Raw genomic sequence first — 21,930 nt, 5'->3', positions numbered from 1 at the left:
GTCTCCCCACTAGTCCCAGGGGCACGTGATGCCTGAGGGGCTCCGAGAGCCGCACAGAGCTGGGTGATGGCCTGCTGTCATTGCTAGATGGTTTCTCAGGGCCTTCGGTGGCTCAAAGTTACCTTGGTTTCTTATTGCCAGGGTTTAGGAGCCTTGTCAGATTTAAAGATGAATGTTGTTTGCTCTTCTCTCCTCTCCTCTCATCCTTGAGTTTCCAGAAGGGTCAGGTCCTTACACTGAGTGGGAGAGGACGCTCATGTGTGGCAGGCTGAAGGAAAGCTGGCTTCACAGTCAGGCCCTGTCTGAGACCCGCCACTTGCTGGGGGTGAGCTGTGCCTGGCTGTACTCCCGAGTCCTCAGGAAAGGCCCCTCGTGGAGAGTTCGGGGACATCGCAGCACCCAGGGGCAGGCCCGAGGCCACAGAAGCCCTCCTTCTGCCCGGCCGGGCCTGCGTGGGGCTGTGGCCTCAGGAGGGCACTAGCACGTTGGGAGGCGCTGCAGGGTAGTGGGGTCCATGCTCTAGTAGGAGACGGGACCCTTGCAGTGGGGACCAGAATACTGGCATTTGCCCCAAAGGAAATGGGGGTGATGGTTCTCTCTGCGTCTGTCTTTTGTGAGTGACTGGTGGGCTGCATTGCCCAGCTTCACCCACCACACACCCCTGTGCTCTCTCTCTGCTCTGGGTAACCTGTTACTACACCTTTGTCACATCAAGTGTGCACGAGCACTTGAGTGTGAGGCCCAGGGAGGTGAGGCCGGGAAGACCCGAGCCCTCAGAGTTCCCAGCATGGCACCACTGTGACCCTCCCCACCCACCGGGCAGCAAAGACCCCCTGTTCTCTGAGGAAGAACTTTCCAGAAATTCCCTTAAGAAGGGCTGTTCCACCCCGGCAGGAATCCTGGGGAGAATTCAGCTGTCAGTTTTAGCATGAAACAGTCTGATGTCCTTCTGGAGGAGTCAGGGTCTGCAGAGTCTCAAATGCAGATGCCTCCACTTGCTCAAGGTGACAAATGGTGACACAGAAGTGACCAGACAGGCCCGAGAACTCTCCTCACGTCTCTCCTCCAAGAACTCACAATGCCCTGTTGCAGGCAGTCTGACTGAGAACCAGGATGGAGGCTGCGGTCAAGGAGGACACACGTACCCTGGCCACAGCCCGCAGGGCAGACCCTGCCAGGCCAGAGGAGAGGAGAACCCTGGCTGGGGCAGGCCCAATGGCGGAGGGATGGGGCCCATCTCGTGAGCCTGTTCCCAGGCATGTTTGTCCCCATGGGGTCCTCTCAGGCTCACTGATGCTGTCACCCGCTCAGCCTGGGGCAGCTGCGCTTGTAATCTCACACCCTGGCCCAGGCGTGGCTGCAGATCTTCCTGGCCGTCTGCACAGAGAATAAATTCAGCAAAGGACAAAGCAAGGAGGAGCTGAACCGAGGGTGCGACCTAGCAGGCGGGGAGGGAGCCTGGGAGCAGGAGGCTTGAGCAGTGAGTGTGTGCAGAATGCTGAGGGAGGGCGGGAAACGTGGGAGAAAGAGCTTTCCAGATCAAATCCAAAAGCCTGCCCCCCGGACTGGACAGTTGATGTGCTTCCTGACCTGTCATGTCGGAGAGGAGGAGAGTGCCTGGGGGCAGGGAGACCAGCGGCCCGCAGGGAGCCCTCCTGTCACGGCCAACCGCGTGCGCTCCCCAGGGCAGGAGTCAACAGGCCGAGCTTCCCTTCCCCGAAACTGACCTCCAGAACTTTCCCCATGGCTCCTGGCATGGCCTCCGTCCTCAGAGGGTCTCCTGCACTCTGCCAAGGAGACTCCTCTTGGAGGTGCTGTCTCCAGGTGGTGCTCAGCCTCAGGACTTAGGGCTGCCATAGGGTCCCCACTGAAAGGACCATGACAGAAGACGTAAATGCTGCTCAGAGAACACAAACACAGCAGGTGTGCGGCGCAACTGTGCAGCTTGCCCTGGTTCCTGATGACAGTGTCCCGTGTCTGCTCAGGGAGAAACAAAGGCAGCGGTGCTCTAAGTGGAGGCCAGGCACTGGCAGAATGTGGCGGCCAGGAAGGATCCAGCCAGAGGATGTCCTGCCAGCCCATTGCTGCCAGGCTGCTGGTGGGGGGGATGGGGAAGAGCCCCCCTGGGAGTGGCCCCTGAGAGGGGCAGAGATGCCTCCTGCTGCCCTGCTGTGGGCTCCCTAGCCCCTCGCAGAGGCTCTGTGTGCCTTCCTGCAGCTGGTCATAAAGCTTTGTGAAAACCTGAGGGTCCGTTCATGATGTTCTGTGTGCTGGTCCTGGTTATGCTACAGCTGAACTAACCAAGTGACCGAGACCAGTGACCTCCCCCTCCGGGACCTCAGGTTCGGGTCTGAGAGAAAATACCCATATTACTAGGTCTTTTATAAAGAGATGTCAGCACGTTTTGCTTAAAGTGAAACTTATGACGCTTTTACTGAGACCACAGACAGTGAGGACGAGGATGAATTGTGTTGTAACCTACAGCTTCTAAGCTTCTGTGGGTCCTAAATGCTGTGGAGAATCCAAAAAAGCCTTTCCCCCCAAAAATGTCCTGACCTTATACATTTGATCCACAGTTTTAGGGATTTTTGTGGACACCCCTCCTTCCACAGACCTCAGATTTCACTACTCCAGTTCTAAGCTTTTATTACTTTAGTCCACATGCCCCATCAATAGAGAAGCGTGAAAAATGCAAAGTCAATTGAAAAATCTAACTCAGTTTCCCTACAATTTAGTAAATCTTTGTGCTTTGAAAACTTGCAACTGACTATTTCACCCTGGGTCATGTCACATAGCAGTGGCTCCTTACAGATGCAGGTGGCGCTCTGCCCACTCCAGCTGTGCAGCCCTGTGCAGCCTGAACCAGCCTTCCATGTGGCCCGTCCAGCTCTGGGGTCCCACCCGCTCCTGTGGGCAGATGAGTGTGTCCCAGCCAAGCATCACGACAGACAGAGGTTGAACACAGCCACTTTAATAGGGAAGCATGTCCTGTAATGTTACAGTAGGGGAAGGACACACAGGGAGGGCTGCCAGCCGTGCTCCCACTCAGCGCTCTTCCCCTGCTTCGGCCTCGGTTTCCACGGAGCCCACACCCACCTCTTCGTAGTCTTTCTCCAGAGCTGCCAGGTCCTCCCGGGCCTCAGAGAGCTCTCCTTCCTCCATGCCTTCCCCACGTCCCAGTGCACAAAGGCTCACTGTGCGTACATGAGACCGAACTTACGGTCCAGGCGGGCCCGGGCCTCAGTGACAGCAGTGGCGTTGCTCAGCATGCACACGGCCCGCTGCACCTTGGCCAGGTCTCCCCTGGGACGACGGTGGGGGGCTGGGAGTTGATGCCCACCTGCCAGAAAAGGGGAAGAAAGCGCTCTGTGAAGCTTCTGTCAAACCCAGAAATTGTGGCTGCATCGCGGGAACAGAAGACACAGGTCCCCTCTGGCAACCCAGGAGAAGGCTTGGTTCACCCTGCAGTCCTTGAGCCCTTCTTGGTGCCAGGCAAGAAGCCAGGAGAGCAGGGTGCTGGACTTCAGACAAGGAAAACAGGGATAGAGGAGCCCTGGAATTCGCCACCCTGACTGGGTCCCAAGCTGCCTGAAGGGCTGTGTCCCAGCAACTGGGACATGTGACAGGAGCCCAGGTGACAGGACTGTCTTCCTTCTGAAAAGGGACACTGCCCCGGATTCTTCATACACTGTTATCTCCACAGGCATCAACAGGATGGGGATCAATTTCAGTGGCTGAAACCTCTTCCACCCTGACAGACTCAGAGCACACAACTGTGGCTGTATCACAAGGGGAGATCGTACCCACTGCTTTCCCACCAACGAGCCAGGCTGTGCAGAGCAGGGGGACAGGGACACTGTCAGAAGCCCTAGGACTGCTGCTCCCACTGCACCAGGAGGTGGCCTATGTGTGTGCTAAGGAGGAGGAAGGCAGTGACATTCTAGGGCTGGGACAAAGGGGAGGCATTCCAAGTTTCAGATCCAAGGGACAAGGTGACCAGAGGTTTCAGCAGCAGCACACAGGGTCAGCTGGGGCCCGGGTCAGCAAACACTGTCTGGAGAGGGCGAGACACTACATGGTCTAGGCTGGGTGGGCCACGCGGTCTCTGTTGCAGCCCCTCAGTTCTGTCTTGGCAGCAAAAGCAGCCACAGCAATCCTCCCATGAGCAGCTGTGCTGTGTCCACAGAAAACGCATTTACAGAACTAGGCAGCTGGGCCACCCACCACGCTGACCCCGAACCAGAGGAGGCCCAGAGGAGGAAGGCCCAGTGCAGAACCCCCGCAGCGGGCCCAGCAGAAGCAGGGAGGGTCTGAGCAGGCAGAGGAGGCATGAAAAGATTCAGGGAGGCACAGTCCCGAGGGAGAGGATCCCCAGGGTTTGGTGACCGAGGATGGACAAAGCTGGAGAGCGACGGCAGGGTTTCCATCCCGTGTCCAATGGAAGGGGGGAAAACTGTGGTCTGAGGAAACTCGGGCCAGAATTTCTAGGCTTACCAAGACGGAAATAAAGATGTTGCCATTTTCCTCACAGAAAGATCCATGATAGTTTTTTTTTAAATCCAGCACTGCAGAGGAATTTAAGGTGGATGCAGTTTCTACAGAGTCATGGAATGAAGTGAGATTCAGGGACAGCAGTCAGTTCACAGTAATTCCCCCATTTCAGATATCCACATGAATTACCAAATGCTAGGAAAATGCCTCCATTTCTCAGTCCAACCGACATTTCCCACACTAATTCTACCACTCAAGAAAAAGAACAAAAATCCTCTAAAATTTTTCTATTCTGTTAATTAAGAATACTCTCCCCACAGATCTCTACTGTGATGACTCAGGAGGGAAGTTAAAGATGCCCCTTAATAGACGATCACTCTGGGTCCCTAAGTTACAGCCAAGAGCTGAGCTGCAGGGAACAGAGGATTCTCTGAAAGGGGCCATGTTCCACGGCAGGGTCTGCTGCTTGCTAACGGGTTGACCCACTCCCCATCACCCAGTCCTACCTTAACCCCACTTGGGCCCCAAATCCACAAACTAGATGGTGCGCTTGGTGTTACTGGTGGTGATGGCCGCACTGACATCCTTCAGGATCAGTGCCCCCTGTAAAACATGCAGCAGTCCATGTACTTGCCACAGTGGGTGTCACACTTGACCATCTGGTTTGCCAGCTCGAAGCAGGCATTGGTGATACTGGCCACAGACAGCTGTTTGTGGTAGGCCTTCTCAGCTGAGATGAGCAGGGTGCAGGTGGCCAGGGGGAAGTGGATGCAGGGGTACAGGACCAGGTCGGTCTGGAAGTCTGTCAAGTCTAAGTTCAGAGCCCTGTAGAATGGCAGGGAGGCCATGATGGAGGACACAATCTGCCCAATCAGACGATTGAGGTTGGTGCCTGTGGGCCACTTGATATCCAGGTTGTGCTGACATATGTTGTAGACGGCTTCACTGTCCACCATGAAGGCACAATCAGCATGTTCCAGGGTCGTGTGGGTGGTCAGGATGGAGTTGTAGGGCTCCACCATGCTTGGTGGAAACCTGGGGGGCTGGGGAAATGGCAAGTTCGAGCGTGGACCTCTTGCCATAGTCCACCGAGAGGCACTCCATGAGCAGAGATGCAAACCCAGAGCCAGGGCCGCCCCCAGAGCTGTGGAAGATGAGGAAGCCCTGCAGCCCCGCACACAGATCACCTGAGAGAAAGTAGAGAACAGGAGCCAACACAGGCAGAAGGCACAGCGCAACCTCCAACCAGCCCCGGTCAATTCTCTTCCTCTACAAGATCACGAGATTCACACCCTCCACAGAGAACATGCATGGCACTTAGAGGCAAAGCAGACAGATGGTAAAGAAGTATGCATGCGCCACAGCCACACTGGAGGGTAAGACTGTGGACTCGTGATTCTGGCCTCAGTTTTGCCAAAATGTCCTTATGGTCACATTCCAAGGCCTACCATCCTGTGCAGGACAGTGTCCACAGGTGGCCTTCTCAGTGCTCTCCTCACCAGTTTGCAGATCCGGTCCAGGACCAGGTCGACGATCTCCTTGCCGATGGGGCAATGGCCTCTGGTGTAATTATTGGCTGCGTCTTCCTTCCCGGTGATCAGCTGCACCGGCTGGAAGGGCTGCCTGTGGGTCCCTGTGCACTTCATCTACAAAGAGGACACAGGGGCCACGAGTCTTTAAGTCCTGTTGTTAACTTACCAGGGTGGACAGATTCGGGACTGTCTCATTCTACCAAGCACATGCTGTTCCTTGTAGGTCAGCAGAGTCGGTGTCTCACAGAAAACATCTCTGTGTAATACACAGACCACAACTGCACGCGATGGCTCTAGGAGAGAGGAGTCAACTCGCAGGACAAATGCCAGCATGACCAGTTCCCTGAGAATGGAGAAGAGCTCTCACACCCGCACACAGGCAACTCTACACATGCCTGTTTCTTCCATCCCCGTAGCTACAGCCAAGGGTGGAATTTAAAAATCCCTTACAGGCTAGACAGTCCCCGACATGACTGTTGCTGGGCAGTCCCATCAGGCCACCCTATGTGGCCTGGGTCTCACAGGCTTCAGGGTGACATTCTGTCATCCCCTGGTGGCCACTGAAAGGTGCTCTCTTTGCAGCTCTCCTCGGAAACTACCTCAGACTTCTAATCTGGGGAACCCAATGAATGTTGTATACTGAGCTTTCTATGTCTAAGATGCAGGTCAAGACTCGTGCCCCAGCCTGAGGGAGCCCATAGCACTAAGGAGGGACTGGTGCCCGGGCACCCTGCAGACAGGGTCTACACAACTACCTGACTGGGCCGAGAAGGCCACGAGTGACTCTACCCCGAGCCCATCTCACTGCCGGCCAACCTCACAGCAGGTTTTTCTCAGTTAGGAGCCTGAGTCCCACGGATATTTCACGCACTAACCTTCCAGTGTGTGACCTAACGTGACCACGGGCATACACTTGTACGTCTGTCCCTTCTGCAGGGGGATCCAAAGGAGCACATGCCCTTTAGCAAGGCTTTAGCAAGGCTCTCCCACCCTTCCAGGATAGCTGCCCCGAGTGTCCATGTACTTACCGACACGGTGGGGTCCAGGTCCACAAACACTGCTCTGGGCACACGCTTGCCAGCCCCAGTCTTGCTGAAGAACATGTTGAATGAGTCATCCCCACTGCCAGTGGTTTTGTCACTTCGCATCTGACCATCAGGTGAATTCCGTGATCAAGGCAGTACCATTCCCAGCAAGCATCGCCGATCTACCCCACCTGCCCCACGTGGGTAGAGATGCACTGGCTCTTTGAACCAGAACATAAAGGTGAGACTCTCATCTTCAAGGCCATCATCCCTCTATGGCATGCAGAACATACATGTGTGCTTCAGCGCGTCTATGGTTTTCCCCCGCCTGCCCCACGTGGGTAGAGATACACTGGCTCTTTGAACCAGAACATAAAGGTGAGACACTCATCTTCAAGGCCATCATCCCTCTATGGCATGCAGAACAGACATGTGTGCTTCAGAGCGTCTACGGTTTTCCCCAACCTTATTTCCCACAAGGCTTATGTGATCATTTTATGTGAAACTGACATGCTCTAACCCATTCTGCTACTAAGCACCAGAGTCAGCCCAGAAGCTAAGTGTATGCTACTACACAAAAGTTAGGTTATTTTAAAACTTGGAAGCCATGTAATGTCAACATTAACTCCACATTATGCCTAGTCACATAATACCCTGAAGAATACAGCAGTTTTGATTGTGTCCTGACCAGGGAACAAGGTAAACGGTGATGGAGTCAGGGAAGGAAAGTGGACTAGGACACAGGTCACTGTAGCCCAGGTGCCGGTGGCCCCTGTGTGTGTGTCTCCCAGCTCCCTCTACATCTCCCCTCTGTGCTTCTCCATCCAGCTCTGGACCCCTGGGGGCTGCACCACGTGGACTGCCTCAAAGGGCTTCCTTGCCCTCCAGTGTCCGGGTGCTTTAGCCAGGGGCAGAAGCAAGTGCGGGCAGGCCGCCCCCTCCCAGGCTGCCTCCCTGCCCACCTGCCATAGGTTGCTGGGGGCCGCTTATCAAGGCACAACTTTCAGCAGGCAGCACTCCTCCTAAAGTGACCCTGTCCACTTCCAGTGACCACTCCCTCCCCTCACCCCTTCATGCCTAGGAGGTGATGTCTCCCAGACGTCTCAAATGCTGGGATACTGCGCTGCCCTTTGGTGGTTTCCTGAAATTCTGCCCATTCCTTTCTAAATGGTACCTTTTAAAGGTTCTCCTCAATGTACCTATTCTGAATGTACCATCTCTCTCCTCCTGGGAACCTAAGCGTGCAGACATGAACCACTTGTTCACTTGTAGACACAGCATCCTTACAAATACAGAGAGGAAATCAAACGAAACTGGAGGTGTGCCGCCCACCCTAAATTCTAATGCACAGTCCCCAGAATTGAAGTCCTGTGGTCTGTTATACAAGCACCAAATCGCAGAGTCATCAGGGCATCAAAGATCAACACAATGCAGCAATCCCCCACAGCATTCCAGAAGGAAGCATTCAGTTCCAGAAAGAACTTCTCTAATGACAAGGAGCTCACTCCTCCAGAGGAAAAGTTCAACACCCTGGGAAGAGCTTTGGGATCCAGCCAACCACACAGTTTCAAATGTGTATTATTCATTTTGCCTTACTTCAACCTAGACACCCTGTAGTTCACAGAAAGTGTTTCCCAGGAGGCCTGATGTGGCCTTCGACTCTGTCAGCCCCCGTAGGATCAGCATCAGCTCTGTGACCCCGGAAATCCCGCAATTTCTGCATTTACAAGATGGGGGCCTGGGAGCCAGGTGGTCTGCAAGGCCACTGCCATCTCATGATCTAACCAGGATGCTAACCAGAGATATCGGGAAAATCATTCCTAGCTTTCAACAGAAAGCCTTAATTATAAATTCACCGCCAGCCTCACCTGGATCATTCACATTTACATTTCTTTAGTCAGCTGTATCTGCCTCTGAAAAAATTACTTGAAACTTCCTCTGTCCAACTCCAGACCAACTCCTCTCTTCACACTCTTGGAAGATGACCTTGTTCCCTTCCTACCCGGAAGATTCACCTTCCTGCCTCCAAACGTGCAAGCAGACCGTCCGCTCTCCTCCTTCCTTCCTTTACAGTGAAGCTGAGCTCCCTCCTGGGAACGACCCCCCGTTTCTCCTGAGCCCCTACCCAGCCCCGGTCCTCAGAGTGACCACAGTGGAGTCCCCAGGCGCTGGGGGTCCACAGACCTCTCCAGGGTGTGTGGACGGACAAGCGTTTCATAGCAGGACTGGGCGGTTCCTAGTCCCTTCACTGCGCTGACGTTCGCACTGACGGTGCACAATCAAAGGTGGACACGACTGCTGGCGCCTGAGCCCAGATCACGGTAGTGGCACCGGACTGTGCCTGTGGTCACCGGACTCCTCACCATTAGTGCTCAGAGTAAAAGAAAGAAAAGCCAGTTGAGGCCGGGAATATCATCACTGTGTTCAGTCTCTCCCTGGAGACAGAGCTGGACAGATGGAGGCGCAGACGGAGCCCCGTGCGCAGCTGGAAGCCGCTGTCGGGAAGCGCGGGGCGGGTGTGGAGTCGCCGCTGGACCCGCTGCTTTTCCGTGGGACGCGCAGTGACTTGAAGGAACGGCCGGCGGAGGATTCAGACTCCACACGCTATTTATGTTCACGTGTTGCTTGAAAGTGCGTGTCTCTCGAGCGTCTCAGTCTGAATTTCTAGTGACCCCCATACACAGCTCTGGGGGCTTCGAGAACCTTCCTTCACAGGCCGGGCCTCCTGTGCTCTCCGGCCCCGCTCCCCGCCTACGCCCTGCAGCCCTGGCCCCGACCCTCCCGGGCCTGCCCCTGCCGCCCCAAGTAGCGGCTCCGTCGCCTCCCGCCTGGGCGTCCGCAGGGAACAGCGCCCGGGGTCCCCATCGCGCCAGGCTGCTGCGCCCCCTCCGGCCGCCTCCACACAGGAGCTTCCCGCCGAAGCTGCTCCTAGACCTCACCCGGCCGGCACGCTCGGAGATACGCCCCGCTACCCCGCGGCCATTGGTCCCGAGCGCCTGGGGGCGGGCCGACGCCTGGAATCCCGCTTTCCATAGGCTGTTGCTCGAAGCGCGGAGTGAGGCGCTCTCTGATTGGATGCGGGTTTGGTGGGAAGGCTGTGGGTGGTGCAAGGTGAGGGGAGCCTTGGGCGTTCCGGTGGGTTCTGGAACCTTTAGTTGGAGCGGCCGCAGCACCTCCTGGGTCGCGCACAGAACGTTACTGAGTACCTAAGCCCCGACCTTGTGCTGCTCTTTCCTGGTGCAGAAGGACCTTTCCTACTCAGCGCCCGGGAACCGGCGCGATCTGATTGCTTCTTGAAGGAGGAGTGGATTCTAGGGACGGGGAGGGGGTGCCCCGCAGCCGTGCCACCCCCAAGAGGTGGGTTGGGGCACAGTGTCCCTGTTGGAGGACTTTGGAACAATCCCCGATGCCTCCATTCCGTCGAGATGGACTGAAGCTGCGTCAGGATCCAGTGTGTGGATCCTTCCGGGAAAAGCGGGGGAGGGGATCCAGGCGGAGCCCGCTCAGCGCCTGAGCGCAGCGCCCGGTGCTGGCGACTCCACAGTGGGTGTTCACGCGGACCCTTAACTTCTCCTCCGCCCTAAGGACAGTGGGGACCGACCCCTGCACAGGGATACAGCAGGCGGGCCTTGGGGAGCCTCTGGACGGTGCCCCCAGGTCTGCCCGTAGAAAGACGGCCTTGGGGGCGGGAAGCAGGGGACACGGGAGAAACCCTCCCTGCCCGTGTGCCGGGAGAGTGGGTCCTTCCTCTCAGTCAGCTTGGGCTGCCATGACGAAATGCCACGGACCGGGTGGCCTAAACACCAGAAGTTTATTTTCTCTGTGGACAAAATGGAGTCACATCTGTCAAGGCTGCTAACATGGAGCTGGGAGGCCATTAAGGAAAGGGGCTCATGCAGGCACGCCACTCTCTACCAGAGGGAATGTCACTTTTGAGCTGGGCTTCTCTGTTGTCATCTGGACCTCCTTTCAAGACAAGTGCTGGCGCCGGCCCGTGGCCGAGTGGTTAAGTTCACGTGCTCCACTTCAGTGGCCCAGGGTTTCACTGGTTCAGATTCTCCATGCAGACATGACACTGCTCATCGCGCCATGCTGAGGTGGCGTCCCACGTGCCACAACTAGAGGGACCCACAACTAAAGATGTACAACTGTGTACCAGGGGGTTTTGGGGGTCCACTCTGCAGGGCCCACCTCAGACACAGCCTTGATTTGCTTCCCTGGAAAACAGAGCTGTCCAAGAGGGTCCCTCAGCCTGTTCCCACCGCCCCCTCTCGGCACCCTGTGCCAGCTTCTGCTGACCTCTCCTCACTCCTGAACCATGTGCATATCCCCCTTCAGTGCTCCCAGCCTCTCCCCGGCTCCCGGCCCCTCAGAATGGGGGGGTTCCATGAGCCACTCCTAGGAGACCCCTCTTAGGGCCCTCATTTCCATGGGATCCACCTGAGATCACGTTCTCACCTGGTTTTCCCCCATTCTGTCTCCTCAGGGGACCACAGGGCCCTGTCCGGAGCATCCCTCATCCTCCACACTTAGGTCCAAGGCTGAGCTCCCCATGGTGGGAAAGCCATGTCCGTCTGGGCACCTTCCTCTCCCTCAGGCCCGCCATTATCCTGCTCACCAGGGACCTTGGCATGGTGCATCCCACAGTCCTTCCCAGGCCACGTCTCCTGGGCTTCTCCCTGCCTTCCCGCTGAGGCGCTTTCCTGGCTCAGCTCCTGCACCACATGCGGCATTCCCAGGCCTCCCTGGCTGGGTCCCCTTCCTGTCTCTGCCACTGAAGGTCGAGCTGCCCAGGCCCGGCCTCTTCTCCATCGAGCCTCGCCCCTTGGGCATCTCCCGCAGGCCCAAGGCTACAAATGCCATAGTCTACTGATGGCTGACACCCACATCTGGACATCCACCTGACCTCCACCCCAACAACACCATGGATTTTTCCAGGCGGATGTCACACAGACACGTCCAACTCAATGAAGCCAGAACAGGACTCTCAATCCACCCGCCTTTGCCCCAAGTGTTCTCCATGTCAGTAAAGGCCACTGCCTTTCATCTACTCTGTGGCTCAGGCTTTGATGTCACCCATGACTCCTCCATCACAGCTTTGTCCTGTGTGCCACCAGACCCACATCCAACCCCTCCTCGCCCTACAGGCTTCACACCGCCCAAGCCACCAACGTCCCTTAGAGCTGCCGCTGCTCACTGATCCTCTGGCTGCCTACTATCCTCACAGCAGCCACAGGGACTTTTTTTTTTTAATTGAGTTTATGATAGTTTACAATCTTGTGAAATTTCAGTTGTACATGATTGTTTGTCAGCTGTGTTGTAGGTGCACCCCTTCACCCTTTGTGCCCATCCCCCAGCCCCCTTTCCCCTGGTAGCCGCTAATCTGATCTCTTTGTCCACATGTTTAAATTCCTCATGTGAGTGGAGTCATACAGAGATTGTCCTTCTCTGTCTGGCTTATTTCACTTAACATAATTCCCTCAAGGTCCATCCATGTTGTTGTGAATGGGACAATTTTATTCTTTTTTATGGCTGAGTAGTATTCCATTGTATATATATACTGTATCTTCTTTATCCAATCATCAGTGGATGGGCACTTAGGGGGTTGCTTTCATGTCTTGGCTATTGTAAATAATGCTGCAATGAACATAGGAGTGCATGGGACTTTTGGAATTGCTGATTTCAAGTTCTTTGGGTAGATACCCAGCAGTGGGATGGCTGGGTCATATGGTATTTCTATTTTTAATTTTTTGAGAGATTTCCATACTGTTTTCCATAGTGGCTGCACCAGTTTGCACCCCAACCAGCAGTGTATGAGGAATCCTTTTTCTCCCCAACCTCTCCAACACTTGTTACTTTTTGTTTTGGTTATTTTTGCCATTCTAGTGGGTGTAAGGTGATATCTTAGTGTAGTTTTGATTTGCATTTCCCTGATCAGCCATGATGAACATCTTTTCATGTGCCTATTGGCCATCCATATGTCTTCTTTGGAGAAATGTCTGTTCATGTCTCCTGCCCATTTTTTGATCGGGTTGTTTGATTTTTTATTGTTGAGTTGTGTGAGTTCTTTATATATTATGGAGATTAACCCTTTGTCGGATATATGACTTGGAAATATTTTTTCCCAATTAGTGGGTTGTTTTTTTGTTTCAATCCTGTTTTCCCTTGTCTTGAAGAAGCTCTTTAGTTTGATGAGGTCCCATTTGTTTATTCTTTCTATTGTTTCCCTTGTTTGAGAAGAAATGGTGTCCAAAAAGATCCTTTTAATACTGATGTCAAAGAGTGTACTGCCTACATTTTCTTCTAGAAGCCTTATGGTTTCAGGTCTTACCTTTAAGTCTTTGATCCGTTTAGAGTTTATTTTTGTGAATGGTGAAAAAGAATGGTCAATTTTCATTCTTTTACATGTGGCTTTCCAGTTTTCCCAGCACCATTTGTTGAAAAGACTTTCTTTTCTCCATTGTATGCCCTCAGCTCCTTTGTTGAAGATAAGCTGTCCATAGATGTGTGGTTTTATTTCTGGGCTTTCAATTCTGCTCCATTGATCTGTGCACCTGTTTTTGTACCAGTACCATGCTGTTTTGACTACTGTAGCTTTGGAGTATGTTTTGAAGTCAGGGATTGTGATGCCTCCAGCTGTGTTCTTTTTTCTCAGGATTGCTTTAGCAATTCGGGGTCTTTTGTTGCCCCATATGAATTTTAGGATTCTTTGTTCTATTTCTGTAAAGAATGTCATTGGGATTCTGATTGAGATGGTGTTGAATCTGTAGATTGCTTTAGGTATGATGGACATTTTAACTATGTTTATTCTTCCAATCCATGGACATGGAATGTCTTTCCATCTCTTTATGTCGTCATCCATTCCTTTCGGGAAAGCCTTGTAGTTTTCGTTGTATAGGTCTTTCACTTCCTTAGTTAAATTTACCGCAAGGTATTTTATTCTTTTTGTTGCGATTGTGAATGGTATTGTGTTCTTGAGTTCTTTTTCTGTTAGTTCGTTATTAGAGTATAGAAATGTTACTGATTTATGTAAGTTGATTTTATACCCTGCAACTTTGCTGTAGTTGTTGATTATTTCTAAAAGTTTTCCAATGGATTCTTTGGGGTTTTCTATATATAAGATCATGTCGTCTGCAAACAGCGAGAGTTTCACTTCTTCCCTCCCTATTTGGATTCCTTTTATTCCTTTTTCTTGCTTGATTGCTCTGGCCAAAACCTCCAGGACTATGTTGAATAAGAGTGGTGATAGAGGGCATCCTTGTCTCATTCCTGTTTTCAGGGGAATGGCGCTCAGTTTTTGCCCATTGAGTATGATGTTGGCTGTGGGTTTGTCATATGTGGCCTTTATTAAGTTGAGGTAATTTCCTTCTATCCCCATTTTGTTCAGAGTTTTTATCATAAATGGCTGTTGGATCTTGTCAAATGCTTTCTCTGCATCTATTGAGATGATCATGTGGGTTTTATTCCTCAATTTGTGGATGTGGTGTATCACGTTGATTGATTTGCGGATGTTGAACCATCCCACCACAGGGATCTTTTTAAAGTGACAGTTGAGCATCACCTCTTCACAGAGGCTTCTCAGATCAGCCCATCTAGCATGGGGCCCACTACCGGATCCTCCACCCTCCACGTCGCTGTTAATTCGTCAGCACTTGGTCCTGTCTACACCAGCTCTCATGTTAGCATGGGCCTCTGACCGCCTGTCTCGACTCCGCAGAGAGGGACAGCGTCTCTTTCGGCTGCTGTGTTTCCAGCATCTAGAATATGCCCGCACACAGTCGGTGCTCAGTAAATGGTGGGCTTTCTTCATTACAAGGAATAAATGGAGTTTCTCTTTCAACCAAAATAATGAGGCCGCTCCAGCCACCTCAGCTCAAGTCCCTAGCCCAGCCCTTCCTCCGAGGACCCTTGGGAAGACTTCCACTGGAGCTGTATGTTCCAGCGGGGTCCTGGACGTGGGGGGCATTAGTACACGCTGCCGAGAGCCTCCTTTGCTTCAGGTCAGGTGGCACTGTCTCGGGTTCTCAGAGGGAAGAAGGACCGGCCCGGATCTCCCGAAGCTGAGGGGGACAACAGGGCCCTGTGGCCAGACTCAGAATCCAGCCAGTCCCGACCACTCCATCGTGTGGCCCGCCCCTTCCAGTTGCTGTTCCCAGGATCCCATCTTTTCTCCACAAACTAGTAGTCTTAGCCCCGCCGCCATGGTGGCCCGTGGGTCCTCCCTATCGGTGCTCCCCAGCTTGTCACGGAGACACCAGGTCCTCACTGGCCACACGTTCTCCCGCTGCTCCACCACAGCCACCACCACAGCTGCCAGGGCTGAATCGTGCGGTCCTGCTCACTGGCCCGTCTCCCCGCCCACGCCCCCGCCCCGCCCCCGGCTCCCCGCTTCCTGCTCCTATTGGCTACCTGAATCAGGGCGCCGCCCTCTAGCGGGGCGCACAGTCTCCGACGCGGATTGGCCGAAGGCGGGCAGGCGGGGCTTGGACGCGGGTTAAAGAGCAGGCCGGGTGACTAGCCACGCCGCCCGGGAAGGTTCAACCGGGTGGCAGGGGCTGGCGGCCGAGTGCCTGCAGGTGCTGGCGGTGACGCGGGCCTGCACTGCAGCCTGCGTCCTCACCACCCCGGCCGTGGCAAGCCAGGCGGGTGGTCGCCGTGGTTACAGCCCAGGGTCGGGGGTCACCATGGTTACAGCCCAGGGGTGGGTGTCGCTGCGGTTACAGCCCGGGGTGCGGGGGTCGCCATGGTTACAACTGGGGGCGGAGGGGGGGCGTCCCCGTGGTTATAGCCCGGGGGGCGCGGAGGTCGCCGTGGTTACAGCTCAGGGGTGGGGGTCGCCGTGATTACAGTGGATCCCGGGCGGCCCCTGACGCGACCCCCGTTCCGCAACAGCTGGAGCTCCAGGGCCCCTTCCAGCCCTACTGCAACCCGTACCTCGTCTCTGGAAGTTCCAGGTGCGGCGGCCCCGCCCGCCCGGCCTACCGTCCGCCCCTCGCAAGTCTGGGCCTCGTCACCAACCTCCCCTTCTTCGGGACCCTGGGATTCGGTTTCTTCTTCAACATGCTCTTCTGGTATCCTCCCCGCGCGGACCCGGCGGGGGCGGTGAGGGGGCAGCCGGGAAGGAGAAACTGAGGCCGGCACAGTGGCACTTCCCAGACGGACTCCCAGCTTCCGCGACTGCCGCCCACTGGAGGAGGGTTTCTTTCGTGGCCGCAAGGCCGACTTCGTCTTCCTGTTTCTCTTCTGGGGCGTCCTCATGACTGTGTCCTTCAGGGCTCTGCACTGTCAGGTGTGGCGCCTCTGGGTCCTGCCTTGTTGCCCGGGGGCACGACCCAAGCGCCCAGGCCAGGAGGCACCGAGTCTGTCCCTCTAGCTTAGGATGCACTGAGCGTGCAGCGCGTGCTGAGCTCCAGGCGCCAGGGCTGGATCTTGAGAGCTGCACGCAGAGTACCACGCGTGATGCAGGCGAGCCAGGTGTGGAGCCTGGGGGCGGAGCCCTGATGCCAGGAGCAGGACACAGTGGGGCAGGGCTGGCCGTGGTGGAGGCTAGGGTGAGGGGGAGAGGCAGCGTAGAGCCCCTGTGGCCCCAAGTGGAAGGGCACACTGGATGGCGAAGGGGAACCAGTGGGAGTATTGCAGGGGTTGGGGAGTCAGAGGGACCCTGGGCAGCTCTGAGGCCTGCACCGGGGGCGGGCCTCCCAGCACCTTGACTCTGGCCCAGCTGCTGGGGCTCCTGGGCAGCCTGTTCTTCCTGGCCCAGCCCAGGCCCTCATGGCCATGCTGGGGGGACGTCTGGAGCCGCTGCAGCCCTCGGATAAGGGTCAGCTTCTTAGGCCTCCTCACCTTCTGGCACCATTCCTGCCCTGAGGGCTCATGGGCTTTTCTCTGCTGCTGGGCAGCCCGATCCTCGTGGACCTGCTGGGTGAGCCTGCCTGTCCATTCAGCCCACCCCGAGCTGGCTGTCTGCACCTGAGGGTCTGTGGGAGGGCCACCCAGGCTGGCTGCTCCCCCACAGCCCTCCCCTGCACTTGCACTGGACCTCTCATCTGTCCTCTCAGCTCTCTTCTTACAACTCCTGGAACAAGCCAGCCGGCCTATAGGCTTCACATCTTGAGGCCTGACCTGCTGGTGCCTGTGTGGGTCCTGCAGGGGTGGGGATGGGTGGGTCTGGGTGGGTCTAGGTTCCAGCCATGGCTCCCACTCCTCATATGTCCTCAGGCCCTCCCCTCCCCAGGTCTTGCCACTTCTGGGCCGTGTGAGCCTGTCCTTTGGAGCCAACCCCGGCCCTGCCCTGGGCTGGCAGTGTGTGCAGGACATTGCAGGACATTGGGCAGTCAAGCTCGGGAACCTGAGGTTGCTCTGGGCCTGGCTGGGCCTCCAGGGCTCTGCATGGAGGCCTGGGGAGGCTCTGCTGGCCCTGGCTCTGGACTATGGAGGGCGGCTTTGGCATTCCCTGGCTCTCCCCAGGGACTGCTGCGGGCTACATCCACTACTTCCTGGAGGATTTTTTTCCCAACCAGCCTGGAGGCAAGAGGCTGCTACACACCCCCAGCTTCCTGAGTGTGGGGGTGACATCCCTCCCGCTGCACTCCCTCAGACGGCTCCCCGCCCCATGGAGGACCTGGGCTGGCCTCAGCCAGCTGGCCCCTCCCCACAGGAAGCTGCTACTGGATGCCCCAGAGGAGGACCCCGATTACCTGCCCTAGCAGCCCGCACCCCTGCAGCAGTGACCCCTATTCCCTCGTCCAGCAGCAGCTATCCAGGGTGGCACCCCCAAGACAGGTTCCACTAGGCCCAGGGGCTGCATACAAGTCCCTAGATCCCCAGGATACTGGCAGTGACAGTGACACCTGTGAAGCCAGCACCCCTGGCAACCCAGGAGCAGGAGCACAAGTGGAGCACAGGGCAGCTGCATTCAAGCCTGTGGAGAGCCTGTGGAGGGCCAGTGGCAGAACATGAGACCCAAGAGACCCTGGGAGAAGCAGAAGCTGGTGGCAACAGCTGAGACTGCAGCAACATCATAAGCAGCAAGACACGAGAAACCTCAGAGGCACAAGTGGCACATGGAGGGCACTGACAACACCTCTGGCAGAGGCAGTGGAGGTGGAAAGTGCAGGCTCTCAAATACAACCAGAAGCAGCTCAGAACCAAAGTAATCAAAGCCATACCCAAATGAGAGAAGGTGGTTCCTACCACAGATGTGCTGGCAAAGGATCAATTCATCAAACACTGCAAAGAACTACAGCAACAAGGAGAAGAGAAGGAAAATGACAATGCTCCAGAAACCAAACTTGAAGTCACAGATTACCATCTAACTGACAGAGAATTAAAAATATCTGTCATGAAGAAATCAATGTTACATGAAACTCAGAGAGACAATTCAATGAGCTCAGGAATAAAATTAATGAACAGAATGAGTGCTTCACTAAAGAGATTGAAACTGAAAAAAAACCAAGCAGAAACTCTGGAGATGAAGAATACCACAAAAGAGATGAAAAATAATGTAGAAAGCATTAAAAATAGAGCAGACAATATGAAGGAGAGAATTAGTGAACTCAAAGATAGAAATCCAGAACTGATTCAGGTGGAAGAGGAAAAAGAACTAAGAGTTTTAAAAAATGAACAAATTCTTCAAGAAATATCTGACTCAATTAAGATAAGCAACATAAGGATAATAGTTATCCCAGATGGAGAAGCAAGGGACAAAGGAGCAGAGAGTTTATTCAAAGAAATAATAGCAGAGAGCTTCCCAAATCTGGGGAAGGAACTGGATATCAAAGTACATGAAGCTAATAGAACTACCAATTACCTCAATGCAAGAAGACCTTCTCCGAAGCACATAATATCAAAACTGTCAAAGGTAATGACAAATTAAAAATATCAAGGGCAGCAAGAGAAAAGAAAATAACGTACAAAGGAACCTCCATCAGGCTTTCAGTGGATTTCTCAGCAGAAACCCTACAAGCTAGCAGAGAGTGGAATGATATATTCAAAATACTGAAAGAAAAATACTATCAGCCAAGAATACTGTATCTAGTGAAATTATTCTTCAGATATGATGGAGAAATAAAAGCTTTCCCAAACAAACAAAAGCTGAGGGAGTTCATAGCCACTAGATCTGCCTTACAAAAAATGTTGAAAGGAGCCCTCCTACTGAAACAAAAAGGCAAAGCTTTACAAAGCTTTGAGTAAGGAGATAGACAGAATCAGAAAATTGCAAATTTATATAAGAATAGGTTAGTAAACACTTAATTATAACATAAAGGATAAAGGGAGGGAATGCATCAAAAATAACTATATCCATTTTAGTTTCGTCACAAACTCACAACACCAAAAAGAATAATTTGTGACAACAAAAACATAGTAGGGGAAGAGGAAGAGCACAGAACCTGCATAGGCTAACGGAGATAAGAGGCTTTCAGAAAAGGGACTATCCCACCTATGAGATCTTTTATAAAAACTTCATGGTAACCACTAAAAGAAAAATCAGAGCAGAGTGATAAATCATAAATAAAGAGAAAATTGAGAAAAACATCACAGATAACCACCAAACTGAAATGGCATCCAGAAACACAAGGGAAAAGAAACAATGGAAATACAGAACAACTAGAAAACAAAAGATAAAATGCAGTATTAAGCCCTCAAATGTCAATAATCTCTATAAATGTAAATGGATTGAATTCTCCAGTAAAAAGATAGAGAGTGGCCAGATGGATTAAAAAACAAGACCCAACAATTTGCTGCCTCCAGGAAACACATCTCAGGTCTAAAGACAAACATAGGTTCAGAATGAAGGGACTGAAGATTATACTCCAAGCAAATGGCAAGCAAAAGAAAGTGGGTGTAGTCATACTTATATCAGACAAAACAGACTTCAAGACAAAAAAGATAACAAAAGGTAAAAATGGGGATTATATAATACTAAAAGGGACATTCTACCAAGAAGACATAAAATTTATTAATATATATGCACCTAACATAGGAGCACCAAAGTATGTAAAACAATGACTAACAGACCTAAAGGAGGAAATTGACAGAAACACAATAGTAGGGGACCTTAGCACCCCACTTACATCAATGGATAGATCATCCAGACAGAAAGTCAACAAGGAAACAGTGGCCTTGAATGAAATACTAGACCAGATGGACTTAATACATGTATATAGAACATTCCATTCAAAACCAACAGAATACACATTCTTCTCAAGTGAGCATGGAACATGCTCAAAGATGGACCATATGTTGGGAAACAAAGCAAGCCTCAATAATTTAAGAAGATTGAAATCATATCAAGCATCTTTCCTGACCACAATGGTATGAAACAAGAAATCAATCACAAGAAAAAAGCTGGAAAAGTCACAAGTATCTGGACCTAAACAGCATGCTACTGAACAACTATTGAATCAATGAAGAAATCAAGGGAGAAATAAAAGAATACCTGGAGACAGATGAAAATGAAAACACAACATACCAAAACTTATGAGATGCAGCAAAAGCAGTCCTAAGAAGGAAGTTTACAGCAATACAGGCCTGCCTCAAAAAACAAGAAAAACTCGGGGCTGGCCCCATGGCCGAGTGGTTAAGTTCACGTGCTCTGCTGCAGGCGGCCCAGTGTTTCGTTGGTTCGGATCCTGGGCACGGACATGGCATTGCTCGTCGAACCATGCTGAGGCAGCATCCCACATGCCACAACTAGAAGGATCCACAACGAAGAATATACAACTATGTACCGGAGGGGCTTTGGGGAGAAAAAGGAAAAAATAAAATCTTAAAAAAAAAAAAAACAAGAAAAACTCAAACTAGAAAAAGACAAACAAACAAAGCCAAAAGTCAGTAGGAGGAAGGAAATAGTAAAAATCAGAGCAGAAATAAATGAAATAGGGACCAAAAACAATAGAAAGAATTAATGAAACTAAGAGCTGCTTCTTTGAGAAAATAGATAAAATTGAAAAGCCCTTATCCAGACTCACTAAAAAAAAAAAGAAGAGAAGACTCAAACAAATAAAATCAGAAATGAAAGAGGAGAAATTACAGAGGACAACACAGAAATACAAAGACTTATAAGAGAATACTATGAAAAGCAATATCCAACAAATTGGATAATCTAGAAGAAATGAACAAATTCTTAGATTCGTACTCCACTCCCCCCCCCCAAATGAATCAAGAAGAAATGGAGAATCTGAATAGACCAATGACAAGTTAAGAAATTGAAGCAGCAATCAAAAACCTCCCAAAATACAAAAGTCAAGGACCAGACAGCTTCTTTGGTGAATTCTGCCAAACATTCAAAAAGATTTAATACCTATCCTTCTTAAATTCTTCCAAAAAATTGAAGAGGATGGGACACGTCCTAACTCATTTTATGAGGTCAACATTACCCTGATACCAAAACGTGACAAGGACAACACAAAAAATGAAAATATAGGCCAATATCACTGATGAACATAGATGTAAAAATCCTCAACAAAATATTAGCAAATCAAATACAATACATTAAAAGGATCATATTCTACAATCAAGTGGGATTTATTCCAGGGATGCAGGCATGGTTCAACATCTACAAATCAATCAATGTGACACACCACATTGACAAAATGAAGAATAAAAATTAAATGATCATCTTAATAGATGCAGAGAAAGCATTTGACAAGATCCAACATCCATTTAGGATAAAAACTCTCAATAAAATGGGTATAGAAGGAAAGTATCTCAACATAATAAAGGCCATGTATGACAAACCCACAGCCAACATCAACTCAATGATGAAAAACTGAAAGCCATCCCTCTGAGAACAGGAACAAGACGAGGGTGCCCACTATCAACACTCTTATTCAACATAGTACTGGACGTTTTAGCCAGAGCAATTAGGCAAGAAAAAGAAA

General features: G+C 52.2%; 1 pseudogene; it reads right to left on the bottom strand.

The window, feature by feature from the left end:
* Positions 1 to 2,957: 2,957 nt before the first annotated feature.
* On the bottom strand, positions 2,958 to 7,204 carry LOC103542911 (tubulin alpha-3 chain-like; annotated as a pseudogene).
* Between the last annotated feature and the right edge of the window lie 14,726 nt (positions 7,205 to 21,930).

The sequence above is a fragment of the Equus przewalskii genome, chromosome 7 (genome assembly GCF_037783145.1).
Source record: "Equus przewalskii isolate Varuska chromosome 7, EquPr2, whole genome shotgun sequence".
In the NCBI taxonomy this organism is placed as follows: Eukaryota; Metazoa; Chordata; class Mammalia; order Perissodactyla; family Equidae; genus Equus; species Equus przewalskii.
Note: the sequence above shows the minus strand (reverse complement) of the source record. Positions and strands in the feature narration are given on the sequence as shown.